The following is an 8,432-nucleotide window of genomic DNA, read 5'->3' as shown; positions in this document are numbered from 1 at the left end:
TATGTAAAGTAAAAGGCGAGATAACTTGAATAGATGTTAAAAACTTGGCACATAATATTTTGCACAACAAAATACCTTTAGTGAATAATTACGCAGGGTACAGGGTGACGAAATATAAAACATATGTAAGTGAATAAATGCCTCAGCAAAAAAAACAGAAGTTGCAGAAACACTCCCAAACCGCAGGTTTTAGCAAAATATTCTAAATATTGTAATAACATCAAATTAAAGTGACACAGAAGCAATTTAAGAATTATACTTGACCTAGAAGGCTGCAAATTATTTGTTTCAATTACTACCATAATTATCTACTTTGGAAATGTAGTTTATGCACTACAACAGGGGTGTCCAACTCAAACATGCAGACGTGCCAATTTTTATCGTATAACTCAGTGATTCCCAAACTGTGTGCCGCGGCACACTAGTGTGCCTTGAGAGATTGTCAAGTGTGCCGCGAAACTTTTTGTAATTTCGGAAAAGAGAGGATTTTTATTAACAATAGTTATACACGCAAGCATTTTAGACTTAAATACGCACCATTCATTACAAATTAATAATTTTTAGACATTTACATATAGTTTGTCGTACACGTTAAAGGCGATTAGTAAATTACTCTATTGTTGTTCTGTTAAAAGTGTGCCGCGAAACAGTTAAAAAAATGTTAGTGTGCCTCGAGCCAAAAAAGTTCGGGAACCACTGGTATAACTTCCTAGCAACTATTTTTTTTTCTTCTAATATTAAAAGCGCTTTTATACAAAAAATAAAACAGTATAATGTTATATTATCAGAAGTAATGGTTTGGTGTCGTAATTGCTGGAATTGTTTTGTATTGTAAATAAACAATGACAATTTGCTGTATAACAATTTTTTTGGGGGAGTGCTTGCGTGCCATTTTTTATTTAGGTCGTGCCTCATGTTGGACACCCCTACACTACAACCTGATAGAAATGCTCAATTGGTCGACTAAAAATATGGTTTAAAAACGACAACAAATTTTTAGCTCTTTAAGGTGACACACCGAGTCTATGTAATTTGTTTAAGATTTAAGTTAAGACAAAAAGAGTCACACCTATGAACTGATACTGAAAACAAGGGTACGTTAGTCATGATATGTTGTGTCCGATTTATCACTACTGTAAAGTATTCGCTGGTTACTTGCACAAATCATATTTTGGTTGCCATTTAAACCAGAAAACCAAACAGTAATGCAAAGTCCTAACAACATTTTAGGAATAAACTAAACCTAATTTTGAAAAATTGAACTCGATTTGCTTTCTAAACATAATAGTTTGGCTGATGCCAATTAATTAATTCATATAATTTTCTTTGGTCGTGACTCTGGAGCCAAGAAGCATGAGGTCACTACTCTTACTGTACGTGCAGGATAATATATTAAACTGAGCTACTGTACAATTGCTTTCCCGAAGTTCGACAGATTTGCAGAACGTTTTTTTTAAGTATTTACGGATTGATGTGCGACTCTTATTTTTGTTAGGAAAGGTTTAATTTGTTAATATCCCCTCTGAAATCGCTTTTTCCAATCTGTAGTTAGCTTCACAGTAAAATCAAGAACTTAAAGCGGTTGGGGCTTTATTGCGTAGCTGCGACATGGTTAAGTTAAGGTAAAGCGGTAGCAAAAGCACAAACACGCGTTTATAAATGTACAATTGCGAAATAGGAAAAAGGCGATCTGCACGCTTCGATGAATCGGTAGGTTCGCTACAAACTGACACTTAAATACTATATGCGACAAAAGCTTTAAAATCACTGCTCGGAATTTAAAAGATGCAAAGGCAGAGAATTTGAGTTCAGGCCATTGTGACGTTATTTGTCTCGGTAAGTCGAACCTGTATTGACCTATTCTGTTGCAGTGTTTTGTTTAAGTTGTGAGCAAATCAACGATCATTACCGGTTTTTGTTCGCTGTTAAGTTGTCCCTAACCATCACTGACGTAAAGGTAGGAAATTAATCAATGTAGTTAAGGGTTGGTTAAGACATGGAATTTTGCCGTCACCTCACGTCACCAAAAACCCACATGAATCATATACCATTTTACCTATCAATCGTTAAACTAAATCAGAATGAAAAGCATAATGAATATCAAAGTCTGGCCCTATACAGAAGCAGGTTTAATATGTTTAAACGTTTCAAAGAAATATTAAGATAATTGATGAAGGTTGTATTTAAACGTAAAATGAATAAGAAAGCCCTCACAGAAGTAAGTAGAAATTCGTAAGCGCTCCAAATAAATCTAAAGGTAATGGGTAGAGGTTGTAGTTGGAACAAATAGGTAATCCCTGACTGAAATATATCATTTTCAAACGTTGCCAATATTTTGTTGTTCCAAGTACAACCTTGAGACAAATTGTGTTACACAATCATAATTGCCTTTTCGCAAATCTACAAACTATACTTCGCCCATATTTTCAATAACACCAAGCTGACATGGCTTAAGAAGTCGATAATTCATGAAAGGTATGAAACAGAATATGTTCGTTCAGACAATAATTCGCCCTTAAAGCAGGGCTCAGTAAATGGTATTTGGGGTAAGCAAATTATTTGTTGCCTGGTTTGTTTAGATTAGATTATTAGAACCACTAAACATTGACCAACAATGGCTTGCTGTAAATAGTGTTTAGTTTGCCAAAACAGATAAAATTTAAATCGGCCATTTTTTTATGATGCAAAATTACTCAAAGCAACATTGTTAAAGATTTATTCCGAATTTGCTGGATTTTCTTAGATCGCCAAAATTGTTGATTTCACAACATTATATTTAAAAAAAAAACATTTTGTTCAATTCTACCTGTACTCGCCTTCTTTCTACAACACCTTTGGCCGTTTACTTAAATTTTAAGCAACGTGCGCTGAGTCACTGAGTTTCACCTAACATGAATTGCGGGAGTCCTTTGTTGTAAAGGCAGGATGTCATTAAGCACTTGCCTCCTTTAAACCCTACACACACGTTACTGTGACGTTGTTCATTGCCTATTTCCTAATATCTTTTCACTTTATCTTCAGCTATTGGGTGGATTTCTTGTGTGGAAATTGCAAACAAACTGGACACGAGGCTATTCCTCATATTATTTTAGCTATTTAAACTAAGAGATTTTTTTGCGCGTTTCGCACATTTTGTTCCTACATCGACTGTTTTGGAGTTAGACCCATTACTATCATTTGCAAATACCTTACTTTTATACTAGATTAACAGTCGCTGTGGTTGTTATAATAAGATGCGTAAAGTCTACACAGTTAAAATTTAACTGCCCGCAGAGACATTTCTGAGTTTGAGTTTGGCCCGCAACTAGAAAAAGGCTGCTTGGTGTTCCCACTCTTGGTCTATGCAATTTTTGTAAATAGTTTTTGTTCAGCCCAACGACTCTCATTGCACCATGAAAAAAACGTTAGGTAAAAAGGCTCGTTTGTTGTCTGTACTTGTTTTTTGTCGAAAATATACACCCAACAACATATAAATTAGGGTTAGGGGCATAAATGGTTTATTGCAACTTTGAGTGTCAATTTGAAATATAAAAATTATTAAATCCTCGCCTAATCGAGCTGAAGTTCAAGCGAGCGTAAATATTTTGCTATTTCTTCATGTTAAAGTTTAGCCTATGTATGGTTTCACCATTAAATTAATCCTGTTCCATCATTAAAATAATGCCTAACTATATTAAATTGTTTAAAACTAATAAACTGCGGAACGCAAAACTTTTATTTAGATAAGTCCATAATTGAACAAAGTCTCCTAGGCTAACTATTACTGCTCAACCGCTGGCAGAACGGTTATGTTGTTTGGCCACTTAAAAACTTTCTGCCGCATGCTTCAATTTACACTCCGGAAACAATTCAACGTATACGCTTTATTAACCGCGAGGCTCTCTCGTTTCAAGAATAAATTTGATCTGATGAATACTGTTAACTTATTGGACTACATTAATGGCGTATACCACTTTCGAGCATTGTTATATTCTTAGTTGAATTTAACGATGAATAAACTGGTCGGGTTGACGCAAAATAAGAACACTATTAAGAACATAGAGGGTTTATGAATGGAAATCGGCATTTTAGCAGCTATATTCATCGGGTATTGCGGTTATTAAAAGCAACAACGACTTACATTATAAACTGTCGCGGTATGGCTGAGACCCAAATGCTTAAAACGTACAAACAGATTATAAAAAGAAGACGGCAAAACCAACTATCTTACTGTAAATGTTTCATCAAACCTGTGCACTGATATAAATGGCAACTTCCGGGTACTGGTATGATTTTACAAATGGAGTTCGCGTATGTTAACGTGTATACGATAGAACCCGACGTCAAAATGTCTTGCTTTTTTTTAAAAATTATTTTAATAATAAGTCCCACTCAAGGTATTTGTGAAAAAATTTAAGTCTAAGTCAAGTCTTTGAAAAAAATAACAAGTCAAGTCTCAGTCAAGTCATTATTAGAGCAAGTTAACTCAAATTAAACTAACTGGTATAAAAATCAAACATAAAACTAATCAAATTGGTCAACTCGACCGATTAAGATGAACAATTCATCAAAGAAATAACCAAAAAACAACAACTTGCACGTTTTATGACTTTCGGTGTACAAATGTCGAAGCTAAGGAAGCAAGCTCTTCAGCTAAGTTACAGGTAAAATCAGTAAATCGCCTGGGTGAGGACAACGCGAGCAGCTATTTTCGTCGCTGTGAAACACTACAATAATAAAATTAAACAGTGACTGAACGTTAGCGCCGTTTATGACATTGTAGCAAAATGTCAAGTTTAATTGGTACGTAACGACGTAAGGTAAATAACACTATGTTTAACTTTCCGACGAGTTCTGAGAACTAAAACCGGATTCGTTTTTTTGATGAAATAATAATAATATTATTACTATTTTTGTTCATTTTGGGATCTAAGCCTGCTCCAACATTGCTAGTTGTTGATCTCTTCTCCATATCGTAAGATTCAAGCAATTCATTCGAATTAAGTATATTAGCAGAACTGACGATGCTTTTTGCGTAACTATAGTATTCTGCTTTTGTTGAATAAAGTTGTTTTTGGATCTCTTTTACAACCTTTGTGGTTTTGCTTGAATCGGATTCGTTTTACTACTATATAATACTTTTTTATTTTAAAAGGGCCGCAGAACCAACATATTCATCAATATACTAACTAAGGTAACTTCTCGCTTGATATAGAAAAATTTGATAGATTCAAAAAGTAACCGCCGGTTAGATTCTATAATAAAAGCATCAAACACTCACCGCAACAGAACCTGACTTCATAATCTAGGCACATCGGTGTGTTATCTCTGTTCCAGCAAATGAATCCCTTTTCACTTTCGGTGGCGATGGTAACATTTTGGCCGGTCAGCCTGTAGTCCTCATGGGTGGACACAACCCTAGCGTCCACTGCTAGCGGATTGTCGCATATTTGTCCGGGATATTCAATTCGGAGTTTTTTGAAATCCTCACAGTCGCAATTCCTACTTGGATTGTCGCGGTCAAAGAACCCGGTCCATGAGTTTTCTCCGTCGCAACTCGGCACCGTCACTAGTAAGACAACAAGAGAAGCGATTTAGCTTAGAAATTAGTAATGTATGGACCAGCGATACTCAAGGCTAATTTAAAATAGCTAGACTTATTGTGAAGAATTTAGTTTCATTTGGTGCACTAAACTGAATTTGACAGGAATAATGGCTTTGGACAGAATTGAGAAGGCGTGTAAATGAAAATGTATATTTATTGTGCTGCAGTTATGCATCTCAATAATGCAAAACTGCTCACTAAACACATGCCGTCATTAATAAGGATATACAAATGAGTATGACGTTGTTAAAATACAATTACCTGCGCTTGCGACAGTCCACAGAACCTTGCAGACCCACAGATAACTTAAAAACGTTCCCATGTTGTACATATAATTAATATTGTTGTGAAAAGAACAGTTCCTGAACAAAATTATGCACCCCTATAACAACGACTACCAAACATTATATGACAAATTATAAAACAATTCATCTGCATAAGTTTGTTCTGACTAAGCAACTTTAAAAAAACTTGACTGGGCAAACTGGCGTTTTTGATGCAAACTTTACTTAGATTAGAACTTGAATTAGATCACACAAGCAATTTACAAACTAGATTAAAATTAGTAGAATATCTTTTTAATTCCCAGAACTTGTCAACTAGACTTATATACGTAATAAGAATAACAAAGCCCACACAGAAGTATATATCATTATAAACGTTTCAAATAACTCTTTATTCAGTTTCAACAGTGAATAATGAGTTATTCGAAATGTTGAAAATGATACCTTCTTCTGTATGGGCTTTGATATTCCTATTACACCTTTCTACAACCTCAAACCATTAGGCTCTGTAGACTATTACAGTTGTTCAAGTCTGTCCTGTAATATAAATTGCGGTGCACTCGTCATACCAGTTGCCACCTGAGCTGTACGTCACTCTATGGCCGCACAATAGCTGCCAGAAGCTTCTTATAGCTGACAAACCATGGCGGTAACTTACACACCTGTTTCCGCGTAGATCAGCAGCTTCTACAGAATTAACTAGATGTTTTGCGTTAGAATAAGGTAGCGCAACATCTGGAAGGCATTTAGCGTGCTATTTATTTATTTATATAATTGCAAAATTTTGCATTGTACAACTGACTTTGTTTACTATTAACCTACATAAATGAAAACCCTATACGTTCCTCGCCAAATGTTAAAGGCTTTGTGTTATAATTTACCTCGTTTGGGGGAAATCTTTTTAGTAAAAGTGGATTTTTTGAGCTACGCGGAAATGCTTATTATTTTTAATAAATACAATAAGAACTTATTTTTAGTATATTATGCCTGGTAGCAACAGCATATTTACACTTTTTAAGTAGCAACACAACATCGAGATATACCTCCTTCGCGATGACTTTTGGTGTCGTTTCTGGCTTAAATATTTGCCAAAGTATCTTGACAAATGCTATTATATTAAGTAATGTGCGATGATTTAGTGTGCTAACGGCGTCACGCCTCCTAAATTAAACATTTTGCCAAATGCACGTACGCGTGTCGGAAGTTTCGTACGCTTACTTGTACCATGACGTCGATCCGCCCTGGGCAGATTCTGTATTTTTGTTAGAGGTGGTGGGTTGTATGAATATTTAGAATTACAAACTACGTCATTTCGCGAAGTCACAAAATCATTAATCTCAAGACGTGATAAGAATCTCAAAGCCCATACAGAAGTAGGTAAAATGTTGAACAAAATAACGTAAAAACGACTTGAACAGGAATCACTGACGGCCTTATGGTTGCTTTGCGTTCAGAAGTCTATAGAGAGAGTCTAGAGAACACATAAATATATTTGATTGTAAAAGCTTAAGAGTTTAAATTTTTGCCAGTTGAAAAGTTGCAAATTTTTATTCCCAAAAAGAATTAAGTTAAAACTTGTACGGTATTGGCATGAACACTGTTATTATGACTTAAGTCATTGCGTTGACTTAAGTGCACATAACTTATTGTTTTCGAATGACTTGACTTGACTTGAAATTGAACAAGTAAGTTTTATTTAAATTTGTATCGAGTTTTGCGTTTGTGCTATTTTTTTTAATTGTTGCTCATAATCGGATAAATTTACCAATATTAATAGTTGAACAGTCTACTTTATGTCAATGACATGACTTGAAATTGACTTGCTCAAATTATGACTCGACTAAGACTTGACTTGTGTAACTGGTGACTTATTTGTTCAAAAAGACTTGACTTGGACTTAAGTTGTTTTACAAATGACTTGACTAGAACTTTGACTTGTTTACAACCCTGACTGTCATACAACTGACGGTATACGCTAGGTGCCTTACCAAATCAACAGTCAAAACACAATGCAATATTAATTTAACAAACCAGGTAATTTATACATCGTTGCATTTCATTATAACTTTAAAATAAGTAAGTAGATATTTATTTGCAGTATGGTAAGTAAAAGTTCAACTTTGTACACATTGAAATATATTTAGCAGTTAAAGCTATCAGTAAAATCGCGCTTGTCACAGTTTTAATAAAAATCAAACTATGTACAAAACATAATAAACTGAAACTCAATTTGATTTTTATATGATAAACATACTCACTCCTATGCGCATCATTCAAATCTTTATATCAAAGATTTATTCGAATGCACTGGGACAGTTGAACGTTCCCGATGTACTGTATTACAATATCTAGCAATAATTATGTATCTTTGTTAATTGAAGTCAATCTTGCAACCTGTTTACCCCCTGCAATACAGTCTCTTTGAGGGAGCGTGCCAACAGAGTTGTTTTCGTTTAGACTTTTCGTTGTTAACCGAAATAGTTGATGTGTTTATCTGTAGGGATGTTCGATACTTTCTGATATCGATCCCCGATATTATGAAAGTATCGCGATTCGATATTAAG

The sequence above is a fragment of the Ascidiella aspersa genome, chromosome 7 (assembly GCF_963924565.1).
Source record: "Ascidiella aspersa chromosome 7, kaAscAspe10.2, whole genome shotgun sequence".
Taxonomy (NCBI): Eukaryota; Metazoa; Chordata; class Ascidiacea; order Phlebobranchia; family Ascidiidae; genus Ascidiella; species Ascidiella aspersa.
The sequence above is the reverse complement of the archived record's forward strand: the minus strand, read 5'-3'. Positions refer to the sequence as shown.